General features: G+C 43.9%; 1 long non-coding RNA gene across 1 annotated transcript; it reads left to right on the forward strand.

Annotated features, from left to right (window-relative positions):
* The first annotated feature begins 154 nt into the window (after window positions 1–154).
* Window positions 155–22210, forward strand: LOC146062501 (uncharacterized). Its single transcript, XR_014471359.1, has 3 exons — window positions 155–422; window positions 17731–17797; window positions 22051–22210. It is a non-coding gene; the product is annotated as an uncharacterized LOC146062501 (long non-coding RNA).
* Window positions 22211–23197: the final 987 nt, after the last annotated feature.

Raw genomic sequence — 23197 nt, forward strand, 5'->3', positions numbered from 1 at the left:
GGTACAGTACTGTTTTTTAACGGTCTGTACCGGCTACAAGCTACGGCTGAATGAGGGTCTCTGGGAGTTGTAGTTTACTCAGTTGAATCCCAGTGAGCATTGTGGAGCTCTCGGCCAGGACTACATCTCCCAGGGTGCATAGTGGGGGGGAAGGGGTTGGCCTGCTGCCCCCTGCTCAGGGATAGACTGTAGCTGTGGGGAGACTACAAGTCCTGGCATGCTGTGTGCGGCCAATCAGCAGTGCCAGTGACTGACTGTAGATTGGCCCACACCTCCGCTACGCCGCAACCAGTCGCTACAGCACAATCGCCCGCCGCTGCAGGGATTAAAGAATGGGCTGCGTGAAACCACTGGTGCCACAGCATGGAGAACCCTACCCGGCAGAGGGGACTAACAGTGGCCAAAGTTTCGGACTGTTAGAGGTAGGGACAGCCATCGCAGTGTTATCTTTATTTTAAAATTGGGATACATTAGTTGATAGTAAAAGGGTCATGGCCACACCCCCTTTACCCATGGCCATACCCCTCTATCTATGGCCACACCCCCTGTACTGGTTTTTGAGTTGGAGATGTTGGGGGTATGTTTTTATGCACCAATGATCAACCCCTCTATCCACCTTTTTTTCAATTCCAGGCAACATTTTCTGATGGCAGCCCTGCAGCCAAGTAGAACAATATGTTACCATAAATAATACATTATTTAGACAGAACATCTTGTATTCAATGGAAGCAGAAATAGTTAGGGGGTAACTGACTTGAAGTCTGTAAAACTCTAATACAAAAATAAACTGGAGAACAGATAATATTAGTTTCAGTGATTAACCTGAGAATTGTTGGCAGTCTGGCCCCCTGGTGGCCCCATTGCATGAGGGTCCATCCCTCCTCTAGGAATCAGGTTCCAGACTGTGCATTCAAATTATACCTTATATACACATGTTACCTTATACTGCACAAAACTATGGTGTATTATTTACAGTGCATTGCTGTCATTAATCTGGTACATTATCATTCATGCACTAGCAGTCTTTGATATACACATGCAGGGCTGCCACTAGAAATTGTGGAGCCCGGGACTGATTTCTAGTCCGGGCCCCCCCTCCCTCCCCTAATTTATCGCCCAACTCTGCATTATATATATATATATATATATATATATATATAAACACACTGTGCATACATAAATACAGTACCCACACACACACAGAACATACATAGACACACACACACACACACACACACTTCATACATACATGCATGCACAGCATACATAACACACACACACACACTTCATACATACATACACAGCATACATAACACACACACACACACACACACACACTGCATAGATACATACAAAACATACACAGTTGTATAAATAAAATAAAGACATTGGTGGGCAGTGGGAACGCACCCCCCCCCCCACCCCGCCCCGGTCACTTTTAATCAACTTTTGGGTACCTCTGCTGAAGGCCGGGGACCGGGTCTGGCAGTGGCAGCAGCTCTCTTACATCGCAGCATGCAACAGTCTCGCTGCTCTTCGGGAGTTGTCAGCGGCGTGACGTCAGCCGCGGTTGGGGCCGAGTCCCAACGTCGGCGGCAAGTAGGAAGCATGACAGGCTGTATGTGACTGTGCACACTGTGCAGTCACAATGTGCCGCCGCGGCTGCCGGGTAATGAACTCGGAGCTGGGAGCCGGGCGGCGGGCAGCAGGCGGCGGGCCTGTCAGTAAATGTGGCGTGCTGCTGGGGCGAGTTGCCCGGGACCCACATGCTGTGTCATCGTTGTTTGCAATAAAGCATTTTGGAAACTGGCTGGAGTGCGGCACGTCTGTGGATTATATATATATATATATATATATATATAATTGTTAGGCAAACCTCTGTGGTGGCTGGCCACTCTCCTAAGCATACATAGGTCCTTACCGTTGCATTTTTCAGGTGGGCCCTTCATGTCCTTGTCCAGCACTGATTCAATAAATATAAAAAGAATATGACAACAGCATCTGCACTACTGGTAAAATCCACGTACTACCTAAACAACCTAAATCCAGCTTCTAAGGCTAATATAGTCATTCTAACTCAGTTTGAAATGACTGATAACAGAGAACAATAGTTCTAACCAGGGGTGTAAAGGCCCCCATACATTAGGCCGACTTGTCCTAGGGACAAGTCGGACCCAATTTACCTGCGAGCCGCCCGGCAGCTCCCCGGGAGGCTCACATACAATTTGGCACTTGATGTGCCATTTTTACATGGGATAAATCGCATGCGATTTATCCCATGTAAAAAAAAACCCGGGGAGCTGCAGGTCGGTGAGCAGTAGTGGGGGCGGGCAGCGGCAGTAGTGGGGACGGGCAGCGGTGGTGGGGGCGGCCAGCGGCGGTAGTGGGGGCGGGCAGCGGCGACGGGCGGCGTTTGCGGTGAGAGCAGTGTACTTACACATAGAAGCAGCGGCGGGGACGGGACGCGCAGTGGCGGCTATTATATTTTTAAAATACTTGTCAAATGACCGTCCGCTCTCTGATTGGCCGGAGAGCTCTCAGCCAATCAGAGAGCAGCTGGTCATTTGACAAGTATTTTAAAAATATAATAGCCGCCACTGCGCGTCCCGTCCCCGCCGCTGCTGCTATGTGTAAGTACACTGCGCTCACCGCAAACGCCGCCCGTCCCCGCCGCCGCTGCCCGCCCCCACTACCGCCGCTGGCTGCCCCCACCACCGCTGCCGCTGCCCGCCCCCACTACTCCCCCGGTGTCTGTATGCATATGCCTGTCAGGTGGCAGGCATATGCATACAGGGAGGTCGGACGTGATCGTATGTACAGACCGTCCGACCTCCCTGATCCGGTCCGATGCGCACGGGACCGCGCATCGGATCGGATCAAATGTCACATACCTACGATTTTGGGCCGATTTCATCCGATTATCGGCACAAAGTGCCGAAATCGTATGAAATCGTCCCAAAATCGCATAGTGTATGGGGGCCTTAACTTCCAGAGGCAATGGAGGCACCAGCATCAGGGCTCCAAGTCCTGAAGGGGCACCAGCATGTACAGCAGCACCAGTACCACTCTCAATGCGCTGCAGCAAGCAAGGGTCCACCTACCACTGCTGCTGTACTGTGAGATGTGATGCACGTGCATATGCTAAGACACACAAATGCACCATATTGGTTTTCCTTTTTTTCTTTAACATTTGGGGAGGTTTGGCACCAAACTCTATCTTGCCTCCCGGCAACTGGGATGGAGTTATGTCTGTGGTCAAACTCAGCTGTTCAGCAATTGTAAATACAGGATGACATTTCTTATTTTTTTTCCAATATATGAAAACATTAACATATAGATCCGTTAAAGTGCTTCTCTGTGTAAGTACTTACTATATTTAGTCTCAACGATGTTTCAGTTGTTTTTCTTTATTGTTACATTGCTTTAGTCTTTATAAATTAAATGTCTGATAAAATTCAAACCCCGTATCCACCATTATGTTCCTGTGTATTCTAAATGAGGAAATGGTTGGGTAACAATAAACAATGGGCCTGAATTTCAGCTTGTACTCTATGACCAGCCTGCTGCCATTTTCTCTGTTATGTTATTCATTTTGCTGAATCTCCCTTTTATATACTTGGCACCTTGTAACTGGCTATATTACTGCCAACTACGCCTAATTTGTCATGAGCAATTCTCATTTAAATTGGCAGCCTGGTGGGTGCTGCGGTACTAAAACATTGTACTTGGTAAACGAACAGATTGGAAGGAAACATTATTGACAATTATTTTCTGGACATTTGGTGACACATTTCGCATACCCCAGCTTAGAACAATTAATTCACGCCATCGACATCAACTCTCCAGTCCTCTGACAGCTTGGAGCTGAAATAAAAATGCATGATCTCAAGGGAAAAGAGCAGGATAGTCGTCTCTTCTCTGGACTGTTTGCTTATAGGCCCAGGGAGCAATCTTCCTTGCAGAATGAAATGCAGAGGCACAAACAATGTACAGCGGAGAGAATGGGAGATGGGAATGAACAGTTTGAACTATTTGCTCAGCAGAAGGGCAGTTACAATGGCCGCCCAATAGCTTTCCCATGCATCAACTTGGGCTTCTTAGCTCCTATTGTTTTCCGTTCCTTTTTCCTCTGGCCAGATAAGAGCACAGCTGCAGTTGTATAGTTAAGTAAGGCCTTAATACGTCGCCTTATAATCTCTCCTTATATTATACAGTATATTTAAACCCCACCTCCCTCGTCTAATTGGAATTTCATTGAAACGGACTGAAACAACTGATTAACACCTCCTTTTCTTTTTTTTTTAAACAGATTTATTTATTTGCAATTAATAAAAAAGAACTATTGAAAAAAAGTGTCTTAATGAAAAATGCATATGTATGCATAAAAGGCATGTGAGTCTAAAAAGTAAATAAACACAATCTAAAAATCATAAATTCTTTGGCATTATGAAATAGCGTCCGTGCTAATCTTTCACTTACACTTATACAGAAGAAACATCCAGTGCAAATAAATCTGGATGAACTATTAAGTGGGACATGCCTTTATGTGAACCATAAAATAATAATCCTGCACACAATAACTAGGGCTAATAAACAATACTTTGAATAAATAATACTAGAAATATGAATACCACAAAGAGAGGCAAAGCGATATTAAAGGGATGCTTAAAGGTCAAAACCATATGTAAATCTTTCCTGCTTTTGATGTACATGTTTCTCCTTTGTGTACCAGCTTGCTGTTGATTTTGGCAGGACAGAGACACGTGCAGTTCTATAGTAGATGCCTGAGTTAGTTTGAACAGTTTTATGTTGGTAATAGGCAACGTACTTCAACAATGCAGAAAATTAATAGCTCACCAAGCTCAGATGAAACATTTGCAGTCAAGGAGCACACCTGCATTGAGTACGCGGCTTAAACGCTGAGTTCTCACTGTTTGAAAAAAAACAAAAACGAAAAACATCTCGTACTGGTTTCTTCCTGCTGGGTGGTCAAAGTAAGGTTTGAAAAGGAAAATGACTCCTATTGTTTGTTTGCTGTGTTAAGGAATGACCTCACGTGCCATGATAGTAGAAAGCACCTGTTTATCCGTAGTGATCTACTAAATGTGTCTTGCACAGCAATATAACAAGAAAAGAGGAATTGACTATGACTTGTCCCATTGACAATATAATAGAATAACGATACAGTTATAAGGAAGATACAACTATTCTCATAAAACCTAACTTCTGGGCAATCCAGTAACATTACTTTTGTGTTATAAAACTGCATAGGCTGTTTTATATCCAGTAAAACAAAACAAAAAAGCAAAAAACAACAACAAAACAAAAACAAACAAAATTGAATAAAACATCACACAAATGGAATGCACTTTGAAACAAACCAATAACCTGACCACATTGAGGAACTAGTCTCTCTCTTATACACACACATGCATGCAAACAAACACACACACACACACACACACACACACATACGGTTATTTTTTTGGGCGCCAAATAACCAAAGAGTATATTTTTGAATTGGGGGAGGACAAAATGCTTGTGGCCCAGAAGTATTAAGATATAAGATTTCTTCTAGATGAGATCAATGCATTTATATTTCATATACAACTTACACACACACACAGCCTGAGAGTAGTTTTATACAATATTTTAATGCGTTTGGGCTTTAGAAAGCAAATTTTGGATTTTGGACTATTTATAAAGTGTAAACTTTGGAAAGTTTGTGTACATTGAACCAACAGTCACACAAAAAATGGAACTTGTTTAGTTTCACGGTGGCAGATAAATCTTATGTGATTGCATGGGATTACATCACATGCGATGCGACGCGACCGGATGCGATTTGATGCGATTTTGTACCTGTTCATAATCTCACTATCCACTACGCATGGAGTTGATTTTAAATAGTGTGGCAAGCGCAGCGAGCCACCGAGCCCAAAGCATGGCGAGCACAGCGGGCCCCGCGAGGGGCCGCCGATTACTTTACATGTATTCCGCATCCCGTTGTGGGGCTCGCTGCGCTTGGCACGGAATACATGTAAAGTAATCTGCGTCCTCTCGAGGGGCTCGCTGCGCTCGCCACACTATTTAACTGGTAAAATGAATGTCACTGTTAAACTCTATGGGGGGAATTAACTATATGGGAGTTCTATTGAAGATGGGATGTTGCCCATAGTAAACAATCAGATTCTGGCTATTATGTTCTACAAGAGGCTAAACAAAATAAGAACTAGAATCTGATTTGTTTCTACGGGCAACATCCCATCTTCAATAGAACTCCCCTCTTAGTAAATGAACCCCCTATATCTCTGCCCTGCAGCCCAGGGGAAAGCAGAGCAACTACCGAAGAGTGTTTCCAAATGCTTTTAGAGAGAAGCCTATTTAACAAGCATGGCATGTCATAATGTAGGTGCTGTACTATGCCTTGAGCATAAGAGCATAATACACCAAAGACAGGGCTAGTATTTAGTAAAATAAAAGTCTTTAAGGTATAACTTCAGATTGAATTTTTACAATCTAATCTAAAGAAACACAGAAGGCTGAATAAGCCTGAGGTGACATAAACCACTGAGGGTTCTCCCAGGGTACACTGCTGTTGGTCACATGCTATTGTAATGAGGATGGGCACAAGGCCTTTCAGAGCAGGGGGAGGGTTTAGACAGGGTAGGAATGATCACGAGTTTAGAGTGATCACCCTCTGTTCAAGAAGCCCCACCCACCCTTCCCTATTTCTCTTCCTCTTCGGCAGCGGTAAAGAACGGTCATTCTTTAAGAACTCTGTGTGTGTGTAGGTAGTGGGGTGCACTCTCCCTCGACATCGATTGTCATGGGCCATGCTTCTGTCCGGGGAATGGCCGTCACCACCAGGCCTGGTGGCTGACCAGGGAGAGTGGTCACCCAGCGTTGTATGTATGCTTAGTGATCTTTAACCCCACCTTTCCTATAGTGACCGTTCTTTAGTGCCGCCACCATTCATAGTCTTAGTTAATTCTCAAAATAAATTTGACATTCTTTTTGAAACGCCAGCACTTTGTGTCGTGTCTTTATTTTAAGTTAAGTTATATAAGGTTTAGAGTTAAGTTTGTATTTAGGTGTATCAACTGTCGGGGTGGGCCAGGGGGATACCCGATGGTGAGTTTATCTAATTTCATAATATTTTTGTTCTTTTAACACTCTTTATTTTATTTATTTGTGTACAGGTATGTATGTATGTATGTATGTATGTATGTATGTATGTATGTATGTATGTATGTATGTATACATGTATGCATGAGTTTATATATTTATTTTTACTAGGACTCTCACAATTGACTGTTGTCCTTTTTTTCTATGTCTATTTTTAATAAAAATAAAAAAAACTTTAAAAATGTATGGAATATAATGTAGTTGTTCCCAAACTGGTTACTGCGGTACCTTGAGGTGCCACAAGGTATTTGCACAGTGCCACTGGTTGGTGGTGCAGGAAGTGAATGTGTCCAAACAGAACAGCCACCTTGTCCACCACCATGTAACTGACCCTAAGGAAAATGTAAGCACAATTTAATTCATTTAATAATATTTCAGACTTTCTTAATGAGAAACTTGGCTAAAGCTACTTTAGGACAGATGTGGCCAAACCTGTGGCTCTATAGTATGAATGAATGCAGCATGTTTGAAAATGTGAAAGTTAGTAATGACTACAGCTGTGCACCAGCTAGGTGATTTGGGTCATGTGACAGTTAGTAATGACTACAGCTGTGCACCAGCTAGGTGATTTGGGTCATGTGACAGTTAGTAATGACTACAGCTGTGCACCAGCTTGGTGATTTGGGTCATGTGACAGTTAGTACTGACTACAGCTGTGCACCAGCTAAGAGATTTAGAAAACATGGACCGTAGATCTCGAGGACCACCCCTGCTCCAGAGTGATTGAAGAAAGTTTTGTAACCACTACTATGCTGCATCCACACAGGTGCTGGTAGATGTAAGATGGCGATTCAAGATGGTGGGGAGGTTCTGGGCAACTGGGAAGCCCCCTAAAAGCGTCCTTGCCTCCCTTTATTTATAAACTACAATTGCCCATAGTAGGTGGAAACTTACAAAGAGAAGTATGAAGAATGAAAGTGAATGCTCTTTACAGTCAGCTGTATGAGAAGTGGTGGAATTACATACCACCATATACTGACCCACTTCCACTATTGATTATATATATATATATATATCCACACACAAATGGAATTGACACCTGTTGTTAATTACTACAGAGTCTCTGTTAATCACTTTAGTATTCTCTTAGTTTTGACCAAGCACTTGTCCATTTTTTTGTGGACCGCTGCTCCCTTGTTTTACCCCGATTCCCGCGGGGTCACCAAGACCAATCTACAACAAACATAAGAAAAGGGGGGCCCAATAGTGCAATATCATTCAGTAAAATTGAATAAGTAAAAATCAGAAGTGTACGACATGCGTACCATAAAATTCATCAGTGGAGGACTATAAACCACATGGCATAAAACAATCTCCACACTGGCAGTACTGGAACAAGAACTGGGGCTGTGCACAGCACTCACATACCCTCGGCATAGCCGTCCCGCTTGTGTCGCGTCTCCCGTCAATGGTGCGCCGTCCGTCACACAGCTCCTGCTCCTGGTTGAATCGGTTAGGCCACGCCCCTACGTGTTTCATCAAGGACTTCGTCAGTGGGGTGATATATATATATATATATATATATATATATATTCATCCCTAGCTGTTTTGACAAAACCTGCAGCACTTCTAAAAATATAAGAAAAAGGTAGAGACCAGCTAAGATAGAATCAATAGCCATACAAAATATAGGAAATACAAACAAAGTTGCTTACGTACTTTATGCATCTTACCATCATTATATATTTGAAGTGCTACTGGAAAAGGTTCATTAACGGGATATGAAACAGACTGAATGGCACTTACAGCTTGTTACCTATGCTACTGATTTCAAAACATTTTGCATGAGTCAAAGAGAGTGATTTCTATGCAAAGCCATTCGCTCTTCATTCTCACTAAATATACCCGAGCAGACAGTTACGCCAAAGTGAAATTAAACTTGACACTAACGCAAACATTTACAGTGCATTCATTGCCCTGAGAATTTAGATGATGCTTTGGTTTTAATTAAGCCTTCAGCTTCCATAATTATAAGTCAATGAAGGATAAGGAATATTTAACTAGAATGATATAATAAACATCAAACCTTAAAACGCTTTATTGTTAGTTCATCAAACCTTGCAAGGTTAAATGTATATAGACTTTTCTTTTCTATTCATTAATAACATATTTTCTGGGGAAACAGAGCTTATATCTACAGGAAATGTCAAATCTTTATTCTTCTAGTATTTAATTCACTGGCAAAAATAGCTGATTCAAAAACACACTTGGGTGGGATGTATCAGAAGGCGCTTTTTCCTCAAACCGCCAGGTAAAATGCATGTTTTTGGGCAATATTTAAACCAATCAAGTTATCAAAGAGTAAAGGGACATAGACACGGGGTGATTTTTGCCTATTTTGTCAAGATCGCTTAGAAATTAAGAACAAATCACTCTGTGTGTACACCCCACAGCGATGGCGGCATGTGGTCCAAGCTCAGATCTTCAGCACATGCAGGCAAATTGAAGATAGATCACCTAGCAACAGGGGCATAACTCCTAGAGGCAATGGAGTTATCTGCATCCGGGCTCCTGGCTCTGGAGGGACACCTGCATCTACAGCAGCATCTGTGTGCTTCACAGCTGGATCCAAGCGTGACCACTGCTCTTCAAACTGAGGTCAGCTGTAGTAGGCAGGACTGCTCCTGGCTGGTATTGCTGCAGGAAATGACGGTCCACCTGGCGCTGCTGCTGGACTGTGAGATGGGACCCACCGAACTTTGCCTCTGGGCAACTGGAATGAAGTTACACCCTTGCCTAGAATATGCACCACTGGTCAGTACAAATCCCTTATCATACATGACAATGTGTGTATGGGCGATCTAGGAAGTTCAAGGGAAGTCGCCTAGCCTACATCGCTCAGCACAGATTGCTAAGCACACATTGCCCCATGTGTATGCCCCTTAATCCACATATCAATCTGCATATATTAAAAATAGTGGATTGAAACGGCAATTGTGGTTTTGTGACCTAAAAAAATAGGCAGTTTACTTAAATGACAATCACTCTGGTGATATTGGTTAAATTGATTACATTTTTTGTATACACTGACAAAGTAGCCGCATAACTGTTTTAGGCAGAAGTTTAATTATACTGTACTTACATCTTTAACTAGAATATGCGGAGGAATCTAGAACTTGCAGAGGAATCTAGAACATTTATGATGTTGCTTGGTGCCTTAAGAATACATGTGGGTAAATGAGACTGGCGCTTTAGGGGAGAGTAGGACCTCCCCATATAACTCCAGAATGGGCAGCTATGTGGCTGAGATGCATTATTGGACCATCTTTAAGACATGGCTCCCTTGCACTAAGGTCATATAGTTATCTACCATGTTCCAGGAATTGCATGGTAAGTAATAGGGTCTAGTCCATTGCCCAAACCGTAAAGGGGTACTCGTCTGTGCTTATATAAGTGGTGGTCTTGGGCTCTCCTTCTCAGTAAAGCTCCACACTGGTATCATCCATCTCCTGCACTTTTGCATCACCCCCCCACAGGCACAGCTGTAAGTAGGCTTCTAATTGATTACAGCCTCTGGGAATTGAGCTGGGGTGGGAATTGAGCTTCAATATAAAGAAGATCTCCACATGAAGGGACATTTCTAGGTGACTGGGCCCCCAGCTTCCTCCACATGAAGGGACATTTCTAGGTGACTGGTCCCCCAGCTTCCTCCACATGAAGGGACATTTCTAGGTGACTGGTCCCCCAGCTTCCTCCACATGAAGGGACATTTCTAGGTGACTGGTCCCCCAGCTTGCTAGCTGCCATTTTATTCACTGCTATATGACAACAAGACCATTATTTTTGCTATGGGCATCTTCTCCACTTTATCTATCTTGAAGGTTTGCTACTGTACATCTCCCCTGTTATATGAACTTCAGCCAGCACTGTAGATATTTTAACAATAACAACATAATTGTCAACACTGTGTTGTCAACTTTTGCAAATGTTGGCATTGTTATTGTAGACATAATGATTGCATACAATGCATAGCATTCTGGGTAATTCTTATTTTTTTTTTTAATACAATAAAGTCCCAGTCAAAGATGCTGAAAGGTAGGTGGGCATGGGGGTAATTGTGTACTTATTAGTCGGCCCAGGCTTGCTGAAGGCCAGAAATATTGCTGTGTGCTGGGATGCACTAAGTCTGGGAAGGCTGCTGCCATACCGGGACACTTATGAATTACACATGAGGCAAATTGCAGACTTGAAGTCAGCCAGCCACAGAACCTGTGTAATTCATAAGTATCTCAGTTTAAAGGGATAGTAAATGTAAAGTCTAAAATAGAGCTATTTCTCAGCAACATATTAATGTCAAGATCATGATAATTATAACCTACATTCCTGAAGTTGACAATATTCTCTATTTACTAATTTTACTAGTTACCCACCAAAATGACAGAACCACGTAACAGTATTGTCAGGAACGGTGGCTGTGCACGGCTGAATGGTTAAATACCATACACCTGCATATATTTGTGTTAGTACAATGGTTCTGTTATTATGTGGCTCTGAATGTTTACTTTTCTGATTTTTATTTATACTTTGTTCAAAAGCGGTATTTTTTAATTTATTCTGTGTTTCGTGTCAGCGTAGATATACTTTACATATAAAGTAGACAGATCTATTCCTTTCGTTAAAGACATGTTCAATAAAAGATGTCTCAAGTAAACTGAGCATTGCCAATTAAGCTATGTCCTGGAAAACAAACAGTTTTGTAGAACTGTGATCAATAGTGTTCTGTGAACACAAGAAATCCTACCCTTGAGTGTGACAATAGCTGTTAAACTTGTCTGTTTAAGTTCTGTCTTTTCAATGAGTCAAATTTTAAAATGATCGGCAATGCATATTTCATATATATATATATATATATATATATATATATATATATATATATATATATATGGACAAAAGAGGCAGAAGGAGCGCACAATAAGTAGTAGTTCAACAAAATGTTACTGATTTTGTTGAACTACTGCTCATTGGCCCTTATTTTGATTGAGTCGGACGGCTGCGTGTGCGGTCGGACAGCCGATGTTTGGTGTTTGCACATGTGCAGAGGCATTTCTGCGCATGTGTGAACGCCTCGCACAGCCGAACGCGGTGTGAGTTCCGTGTAGAAAATGATCGGTCGGAGCCATCCGAGCAGGGGGTGGAGAGGGGCGTGAATGGATGTTTGGGCTCATTACCATATGCGTACGCCCTGCGTTTCATGGGCGTACGTATGGTAATGCGCGTGTGGGGGGCGGACAGCTGACATAGCCGGATGTCAGCTGCCCGCCCATATCCCTGCTTTCATACAGAAAAATGTCCGAGTGGTCTGGAGCACTTGGTGCTGCCTGACCGCTCGGCCCATCATTCGATGGTCGGCAACCATCGGAGGATGGGGGAGGTTCCCACAGATGGAGGAGGTGTTCACATGAAACATCCACTCGCGGTCCGTTTGCTCAGCGTCTTACCGCATTCGGATGGTGTGAGCGATCTGTACGGTAGGCGGGGCTAAGAACACTCGGTTTCTGTCCGAAATAGGCATCTGTCCGAATCAACTAGAATAAGGGCCATTGTGCGCTCCTTCTGGCTCTTTTTTCCACATGAATTCCACTTCTTGGGCTGGGGTAAGCCCTTATTTGGAGTGAGCTGCACCCTACAGACAGGATGAGTCTGCATAAGTTTGGACTTATGAAAGTAATGTGGAGGATCCAGACCTTGCTCTTGATGGTGGAATAGCGACCCAAGTGATAGACCAGAGGTGTTTTATCATAGGGACCATTGGAACCTTTCAAGCTTCTGCTATGCTGAGAGTGCCTGTATGCTGCTGCCTGTAATACCGACTGCAATATGGATAAATATATATTTCTAGATATAGATATATAGTTTTTTTTGTATTTTTTCATGTCATGGTGTTGTGATCCAAACAATTTTCTTTTACCCAGCATTCTTTGTGGTAAAATAAAGAAAACCTGCCACAGAGACCGCTGTTTTAATTTTTTCGTGCTATTTACGCATCAATCTATTCTACCTCTCTGAACCACTTACAGGGAACAAGCTGCCTGATTCAGACCTTTTCGCTAGGCTGCCTCTGTTTGCAGGCATATATCCACCCCCTCCCCACCGGCACGCAGACATCCACCCCCCCCCCCCCCCACAGCACCCGAATTCCATCGCTAGCATACACATCTCCTCGCATTCAGCAGAATGGGAGAGAAATCATTACATGGTCGCACACCATTGAATGTTTTCTCTCCCCTTCAGTAATAAAAGTCAGTCTAAACTGACTTTTATTTCAGCCGCAGACAGCCAAACAGGGGGCGTATGCGAACGTCATGTGATGTCAGCCACCCGCCTCAAGCAGGAATCATCACGCCTGCGTGCAGGGGAATGCCCAGCATTTTTATGGGGATGCCCATAAAATGCTGGGCATTTCCGTGCTACCGCCCCCTTCCCACCCTCATTCCACCCCTTGTTGAGTGAACGGCTCAGCGAGTGTGAAACTGGGAGTGTTTGCGCATGCACATATTTGCACAAACATGGGGCCAAATTCGGACCCAAAGGATCTGGTCTGAATTGGTCCCAAACATAGGCAAATCTAGGGGGTGGTCCGGGGGTGCACAGGACCATGCTTTCCAATGAGCCCAGCCCCGTGTCTCTAGCCCCCTGGGAACCGGAGATGCGGCCAGGCAAAGCTGGAACCTTTTCCCTATAGGATAACATGGGACCCGCTAATTCCGACCCCCACCCAGTTCAGTTCCCCCTTCGGCATCACTGAAGCTCGAGATTGATCTCAGTCGAACCCAAATCGATATCAGGCTGGATCCATATGGGTTAATTGGTTCCAGGGATATTGAGGTTAAACCGTTTTTTTTTTTCATTTCTTAAATGTAATTTCATGACTGTTTATGTTCTTTGAGGGCAGATTTCTATGGAACCAAACAGCCCAGTTTCACGGGACCACAATCATTCAAAGCCAACTCAAAAGTTCTTCAGTATGATGCTGGTCTCATGTAAATGGGTCAGTTGGTTCCGAAGATATAGCTGGTTGGTTAAAGGGGGATAGGTAGAGGGGAGTGGTTGTCTCTCCCCTCACACCAGAAAATGCAGGGACTAGGCTGGTGTATAAGGGGTCAGCCTGGGAATGTCCCTGAATGATCCTGGGACCATATTCCCGGGTAAATCCCTGCATTTTCTGTTGTGAAAGGGGTATTATTTCAAACAGCCGTGACCTGCAGTGCTCTGAATACAGCCGGGCAGCCCCCTGCTCTCTGCCCAGCTGTCAATGACTGTCACCCCTGCAGCTTCCGCTCCAATTCTTCTCCCCGCTTTCACCTCAGCCCGCCCCACCTTTAATCATGTGGTGTGGGCACCCGGCGTGCTCCCCCGACGTCACGCACAACAACAGCGTGCACAATATTTCAAATGTCCACTCGGCTAGAGGGGACACCAGGAGGGGAGTGGGAGCGTGCTCTGCGCTCTGCGCTGCGCTCTGCTCCTCTCTCCATAGAAGCAGCTGCACCGCTCTCCATCTCTCCCTGCAGCAGCAGCGAAGGCTCACATAAAAATTTACAGTAAGTGGCACTTTTGGGGGCATTGCTTAAGGGACGCTACAAGTTGCATTATGTGGGGGCATTACGCATAATGTGTGGCTTAATGTGTAAGGGGCATTATGGTGTGCCAGGGGAAAACGCAGGATTTTCAGAAGGGGGTTTCCAGAGGGGCAGAGCAAAGCACGGAGATGGACACTTAAGTGACCCAGTATATGCTGGGTCAGTTAAAGTATTATAGATAGACCAAATGTATATAGATAATAATAATAATATATATATATATATATACATACATACATACATACATACATACATACATACATACAGGGGCGTCAACAGCAGTGTAGACCCCTTGGCATAGCAATGTATTGGGGCCCCTACCGATCCTCCATCGGTAGGGGTGGGGGAAGCTTTGATGTCCCGCAGGTGGTAGGGGGTATTATATCAACCGCTCAGCATGTAGGGCCTGGATCAGTATTTCCACTAATTACCCCTTTACTGCACAGATGGTGGGAGGTGGGGTGGGAGAAGCGAGCATGGAGCTGAATGAAGGGGCCCTGATACATAACTTTCAGGATTGTACAGGATGTTTAATATGCAGAGGAGGGGTGTATAGTGGAGTGGGCTTATTATTCATAATTTTCTGGTGGGAGGACAGCTTGCTTGACTGCAGATATCTCCAGTTCCCAGAAATAGATTTCTTAGATTTTAATGGAATTAAAATCTAGAGAATCCCACCTACCAAATGGTATTGGGGACTAGGGGGATCAGAGTTCAGGAGGCAGAGCAATCTGCCAACGAGTATATAAAACTACATACCAGGTGTGTGGAGCTGGAGCAGTAACCAACTGCTGGAAGGCTGATAGCTCTGGTTGTGGGAAGAGTAGGGACAAGCTACTACTGTCCTTCAAAGGAGGAGAGTCCCAACTTTTGGAATATACCCTCAGACAGAACCTGAAATATCTGACTGGGAAAAGCAATTAACAGGCTTGGATGGGGACCACTGTTTTGAAGTCAGATATCTCCGGTTCCCAAGGGCCGATTTTTAAAATTCTAGTACCTCTGGAAAGAGGGGACCCTCAGCTTTCAGATTAGGGCCCTAAGGCTCCTGAGGGGGGTTTCTGGGTACTCATAAACCCCCCCTGCGTGCGCTACTGGTGTGCAGCATCATGTGTAAGGGGCATTATGTGTGCAGCATCATGTGTAAGGGGCATTATGTGTGCAGCATCATGTGTAAGGGGCATTATGTGTGCAGCATCATGTGTAAGGGACATTATGTGTGCAGCATCATGTGTAATGGGTACTATGGTGTGCGGCATCATGTGTAATGGGTACTATGGTGTGCGGCATCATGTGTAATGGGTACTATGGTGTGCGGCATCATGTGTAATGTGTACTATGGTGCCATCAAGCAAGAACCCCCTAGCAATAAGCACGTAGGTAAGCAGCACTTATGTGGCAAATATGTAATGTGCATTACGGTTTGTTATGTAGTATGTAATGGGCATCATGATGTGGGCACAATGTGTAATGGGCATTATAGTGTGTGGCCTTATGTGTAATTGGCATTACGACGTGTGGCTTTATGTGTAATGGGTATTACGGAGTTTGCTTAAATGTGTAATGGGCATTACTGTGTATGGTCTAAAGTGTAATACCACACCCCTTTTTGTGATGCCACGCCTCCTTCCCATGAGGCCATGCCCCCTTTTTGCCGCACGGCTAAGCCGCGCAAAGATCTCCCTGCTTTTCTGTCTAGATCTGGGACCACCCATTACCATAATTCTAGATTCGCCTATGGTCCCAAAGTATGGGGAATATCAACTTAGGGAAACGGTCTATTATCGTAGCCACTGAACATGTGATATCTTTCTCAACCACATAGACACCAGCCAAACCCCGGTTGTTACACCTATACTCAGTCTTCATTCAGCTGCATTGTTAGGGGTTTTAGCCTAAATGCAAATGTACTTGCCATCCATAAGGAGCCCTCATTGCCCAAATCAACAAAATGTATCAAAAGTAACACATTTACAAAATGAAATCGCTGATGAACCTAGTAAAACCACCAATATGCAGAATGGTTGGAATAAAATGCAGAGCTTTGCTTTGGTCAACCACCTGTGGATCATTTAAAATGTGTCAGTCAGTATCTATCTACTTTTTGAATAAATTTATGCTGCAGATTTACTGCACATGCGTGGTCACAATACAGCACATATCCCCAGGGCAGCCGAGAGGTATGCCAGGGCCCGGTAAAAGTTTGGGGTCGTGGCCTAATCTCAGGAGGCCATGCCCCCGAAATGTTTAAGGTGGGTGAAAAAAACTGTCTAAAGTTGTCCCTCACCCCCTCCCCCCCACCTCAGCAGCAGTGTGTGCTATGCTGACAGCAGGCTCAGCATGCTGTAGGTGTGTGCTGCTGCTGACTGGGAGGTACAGAGTGGAAAGGTATGGTGGGGGTTGGACCTTGCCCTTGCCGGGCCCCAACAGTAAGCCTGGGCCCGGGTAATTAGTACCTGCTCCCCCCCCCCTCTCAGCTGCCCTGCATACCCCAGTGGCTGTTACTGGGTAGAGATACGTCTAATGATAATGCGTGCAATATTGTGATAGGAAACAGGGAAAGTGCAGGAAATATCTTTGATATCTGCTGCAGAACCCCTATAATACTTTCAGGGGATAATTACTGTACATTTTAAGGGTATCCGTATGGGGCCTTATACATATTGCATTTTAGTAAGCTACAGTACTACTAAGCAACAGTAATAAGAATTTTATTAGAATGTGTTTGATGTTTTGAATAAAAAGTATTTTTTGTTTTACACAATGTGGAGAGGCTTTTTTTGTTTTTGTTTTTGAGGAAATTGTGAAGTGCGGTAAGCAGGTTCTTACTTGTTTGTCAACTCTACTATCATGCCATTCAAGGGTATGGTTTCACTCTTGAAGCTCTGTTGGTATAAGCTTGCCATCTGTAGAAATACATTAATGTGCCATATGAGGAGCCTTTCTGTCTTGTGTCTTTGAGGTACCCTGGATCTACCGAATCCCTGGATCCAAGAAAACTCCATAAGACTTAGACTCCAATTGGGCGTGTGAGTGCCACCTCTTTTTTACTTGTTCTTGTTTAAGGATTAACATGTTTATGTTGGTAACCAATACTTGAGGCAGACACACTATTATAATCTGGACATACATTTAAAATAGATACTGTTTAGGTTGGAGAGCACTTTGCATATACAGCACGCCATGCTTAAAGTTCCGTTCGGTAAGCTTCAGGTCTTCATCCAAGATGTCTACTGACCCTACTACTGCACATGCACATTGGACCTGATTCTGGTTCACTTGCAAAAGCTAATTCTCTCTCTAAATGGACAAAACCATATGCACTGCAGGGGGCAGATGTAACATGTGCAGAGAGAGTTAGATTTGGGTGAGTTTCTTTGTTTCTGTGTAGGGTAAATACTGGCTGCTTTATTTTTACACTGCAATATAGATCTCACTTTGAAGTAAAACCCCACCCAAATCTAACTCTCTCTGCACAAGTAACATCTGCCCCACCTGCAGTGCACATGGTTTTGTCCATTAGGGAGATAATTTGCTTTTGCGATTGAATCAGAATCACCCCCATTTTTGTCTCTGTGTAAAGGTGCCCATACACAGTGCGAGGGTGCCGTGCGCTGTGCGCTCCCGTGGGCATCCCATTACACAGCATTTTGAACTAGCTTCGGATCGCATTGCACGCAAATCGCATACAAATCACGTGCGATGCGATCTAGTTCAAAATGCACAGAAATATTGTACCGGGTATGGGCACCTTAAGAGCTCTTGCCACTTAGCTCCTGTGATTGCCACACTGGCAATGGATATATCCTACTATTATCTCTGGATAGGCTGCTACCACTTGCATCCTGTACTCACATACGGTCACCAGTTGGGGACCTACAGTATATGCTCAGCTCAAGCTCTGTCCCATGCAACAAGTCTGTGAGTCTGACTGTACATTCACATTGGTTCTAAATAATCCACCCCACAGGTTAAGTACAAAGCTGTTTGTTGACTTGGCATCTGCTGGTGTGTACATAATCTCTGCCATACCACCACCACCACCTGTACACACATATTCCAACAGATAAATCATTAGCAACAGATTTGGAATGCTCTAGTAAAGCAATGGTATCAGAAAGCTATACACCACATTTCCTTGTCAAAAAAAGTTAAATACCTTATTCAGTGTGATATATTAATATGAAAACAATTGATTTGTAAATCTCAATCTTAATAGTAGAACCCTACATTTCCTGTAATTTTTCATTCCAAGTTACAGCTAGAAAGTTGCTATTCTGTATTGTTCCATTCAACTCAATCGAATGACTTGTGATATCACCAATAAAATGACTAAGAAGCCATATAGTGTAATGACTCATTCTTACTACAAAAGACAATTTAGTTTAAAGAATGCAGAATGTGTGAGACCCATTTGTGAAACATTCTTTAAATTTCTTTCTCTTATTTTTTCAAGTTCTGTTAAAGGGTTCAATGTCTGAAAGCATTTCCCACTGAAGAGAGCATTTATAAAAGATTTGTCTCCAAAACCTTACATAGTACACTTCAAATAAGATTGCAATGCACACTTTTAATGTTTCAAAGAGGTGGAGATCAGGGACATGCAGTAAGGATAGGTAGATCTTCTTTGTTTATTGTAATCATTTTATAGTTAAACTGACCAAATTTGTGAAGCTCCCTGGAATTGCAGAGATTAGAAGAGAGGCAAAGATAAACTCAGCCTCACCTCTAATAGTCAGACAGGGTGGGGCCAGTGGGGTTTGTGGGAGGTTGTGCGTTGAGCACTAATGGACACCCTGGATGTGTAATGTGACTAAACCAGGAAGTGCACTGCTCAGAGACCAGAGCTCATCAGTAGCAGCAGCGCAACCCAGCGCAGCGGGGGAGTGTGCAACCGTGCCATGTCCTTGGCATGTTATGCATGTGCAGTAGGAAAATCACTGGGAAATGAATGCCGCACCATTTTTCCAAAAACTTGCACATGCAAATCATGCGCTGTGAGACAGCACAGCTAACAGTGACGACACCAGGCAGAATATATACCACTACAAGGACTTAATTTCTGGTGCGATACTGCATTTACAGAGGGACTCGAGACGTAAAGAAGGATTACACAAATGAACAGGTGAGGCGGTGGAAGCAGGAGCCTCCAGATATAGCATCTAAGAGTCAGAGGTGGCAAAAAAAAGACAAGTAATATCAGGACGCCAAATTAAATGCTATAAACCACTGTGAATTAATTTACAGGCAAATCAATCATCAAGGGGGGACATAATCCTCTGAAGATGACCCAATACCCTTCCATAGGGATCCCAAACTGGTGACACTGCTCTTGCTGAAAAGTGATACTCACAGTCTCTTATAGAAAGACATTAAATTCCTTCTTTTTGTTTGAACTGTGATTACCCATCATATAATTAAATCAACATTTATTTTATGCACATACAAGTTAAGCATATTATTAACCATTAATATATCATATTATATAACATATGACCAAAACCCATATACTGTGATTAATGATTCTAAGTGCAGCACTCAATCACTTCAATTAATACAGAAACGCATGTGACTTCCACACTGGGTCCTAACTGTACTGCATTCATCCCACAGCTCACAACTGCCTCTTTCTACCATTACACAGTTTTCTGTCATACCAACAGTGTCTACTTCCCCCTGCCCCCCCTGCCCCCACCTAGCATGCCTGTAGCTGCCACCAACTGTCAGTCTGTTTTTTACCTTTATCACTAGGTTTGGTTGTGTGTGTCTCCATCTGCCCCATCCATGTTTACAACTCCCTCTGTCTGTACCCAACTGCACCTATGCTACTACCCATGTTCCTCTGGCCCAACCATGCATGTCTATGGCCAGTATTCAATGAGAAATGTTCTCCGTGCATGGCGAGAGATTTTTTCTCTCGCCATGCACTCTCCGTGTTCCGGAGCCTCCTGCTCCCACTATTCAACGTGTTAAAGACTCGCCGCCACTCGCGGCGAGTCTTAACCCCTGCAGCGGACGAGCGTCCGCGGCAGGGAGCTGTCAGGGAGCCGGGGGACGTAGCAGCCAAGAGAGATTAAAGTCTCTCTTGGCTGCTGCAGGGGATATGGGGAGGGGAGCAGGGCTCCCCGGGACCCAGGCAGCACAGGCTGCCCCCCCTATAGCCAGCGGGGGACCCAGTATTCACTGTACCCGAACGTGCTTCGGGTGCAGTGAATATATGAATATCTAATGAGCGGCTCGAGCGCTCCGGCCCCCTGCTGGCTGCACTGTGTAAAAAAAAAAAAAAAAAAAAATTGTAAAAAAATATTTTTTTTTTTAAATTAAATATATATTCATGTGCTATAGGCACATGAATAAAAATAACATGGCCCTTCACAGAAAAAAAAACCTGATTTTTTGACACCAAAATTAAAAAAAACACCCTTTTAGTTTAAAAGTTCACATTCCTGCTCTCCATCAAAAGATGGAGAATTTCTACACGGAGAGAGACGGCGAGAATCACTTAGAAAGACGGAGAATATTTCACATTGAATAGGGTGGCTCGCCTTTGGAGAAAAAAAACCTCTCTCCACCGCGTGAAAAGCACAAACTCTCCAGAAATCACAGCAAATTTTTCTCATTGAATACTGGCCTATGTCTGTACCTATATGCGGCTCTGCCCCTACTCATGTGTTACTCTGCTACTACCCACGTCATCATGCACTTCTGCTACTACCCAGTTCTGCCTCTGCCTCAGCCATGTGTGTCTATGCCTGTACCTATAAGTGTCTCAGCCCCTATCCATGTGTGCCTCCACCCTTATCCAAGTATGCCTTTGCCTCTACCCATCTGTTTCTCTACCCATACCATATGTGCCCCTGCCCATACCCATGTGTGCCTCTGCTGCTCATGGGCCAGTGCTTTGGTCCTGTCCCCCAGGGAAAAAATGCCAGCTTGTAGTAGCCTATACCCTGTGCAATAAATCTGTCTAAAATTAGATGGAGATGTGAATATGCACACCTGTACCTTGCCCATACTTGTCTACTCTCCCTAATGTTTCATGTAACTCCTGCTATCAGTAAATGATTGCACCAGGAATGGGCATATTTGCTTTTAAATAGGTTGCTGAAAATACTATTACTATGACATACCCATCTCTTGGCAATCACTTCTACAATGACCCAATATGCCAATGTTTGCATTAGACCTGCAGGCAGTGTAAGTCCAAAATAGTTGTATTTTTTGGTGAAAAAAATAACTCCTATGATATATGCTCTTCTTTCTTGTATTGATTTGTTTCCAGATTGTGCACCTGAGAATCCCAACAATGCAGAACTTAAAACAACAAGAAGTGGTACAAAGTCATCCTACTCATAAAGAATAGTGTAATGACGATATTTACCACCTGCGGGTCAAGATGTGTTGTACCTGAACTTCAATTTAAAGTAGCAAAAGGTTTAGAAATAAAAATAAGAATGACAAAAGGTTGAAATTGGAAACCTCCCTTTTCTATACATAGCAAGACAGCTCAGTCACATACTGCACTTAAGTTTGTCATAGGTAAATCTATGTGGTACTTATGTAGTATCTGGGCTGCCGATTTTTTGATTGTATGCCTTAAGTTAAGGCATACAATCAGATGCGATGCGATGCGATATCGCATCGCATCGCATCGCATCGCATCCGATATCGGATGCGATGACCCGATTTTTCCATAGGAATCAATGTTAAAATGATTCCTATGGAAAAATGGGTCCTTTTCATACCCCTACTATCCAAGTGGGCATGGAGTTGGATATAAACCTGTGGCGAGCGCAGCGAGCCACCGAGCCCGAAGCGTGGCGAGCGAAGCGAGCCCCGCGAGGGGACGGTATTCGTCCCCTCGCGGGGCTCGCTTCGCTCGCCACGCTTCGGGCTCGGTGGCTCGCTACGCTCGCCACAGGTTTATATCCAACTCCATGCCCACTTGGATAGTAGGGGTATGAAAAGGACCCATTTTTCCCATTGAATTCCATGTTAAAATGGACTCAGTCCATTTTAACATTGATTCCTATGGAAAAATCGGGTCATCGCATCGCATCGCATCGCATCGAATCGCATGGTCGCATGCGATGCGATGCGATCTCCCGATCCGACCCGATTTAGAAATCGGCAGCCCAGATACTACATAAGTACCATCTATGTTTACTAGAATGTTACTAAGACAATACCATACATGGTACCACTTAACTATAACATAAGCTAATCGTTCATATTAAACTTTTCCTAGTATAGCACTTATTTTAATAATAAGTTATATGCATTTAGTGGGCATCCTACAGAAACGGGCACCTTTAAGAAGACTTGCATAAAGTCAGTGATGGACCTGGAACTCGTAGGTTCTATGAGAAGAGTAAGATAAGGATAGAAGGTATGATGAGACTACAGGCAAGGGTGGCACTCTGAGGATC

This window comes from Crinia signifera, chromosome 3 (assembly GCF_055691185.1).
Source record: "Crinia signifera chromosome 3, ASM5569118v1, whole genome shotgun sequence".
Classification (NCBI taxonomy): Eukaryota; Metazoa; Chordata; class Amphibia; order Anura; family Myobatrachidae; genus Crinia; species Crinia signifera.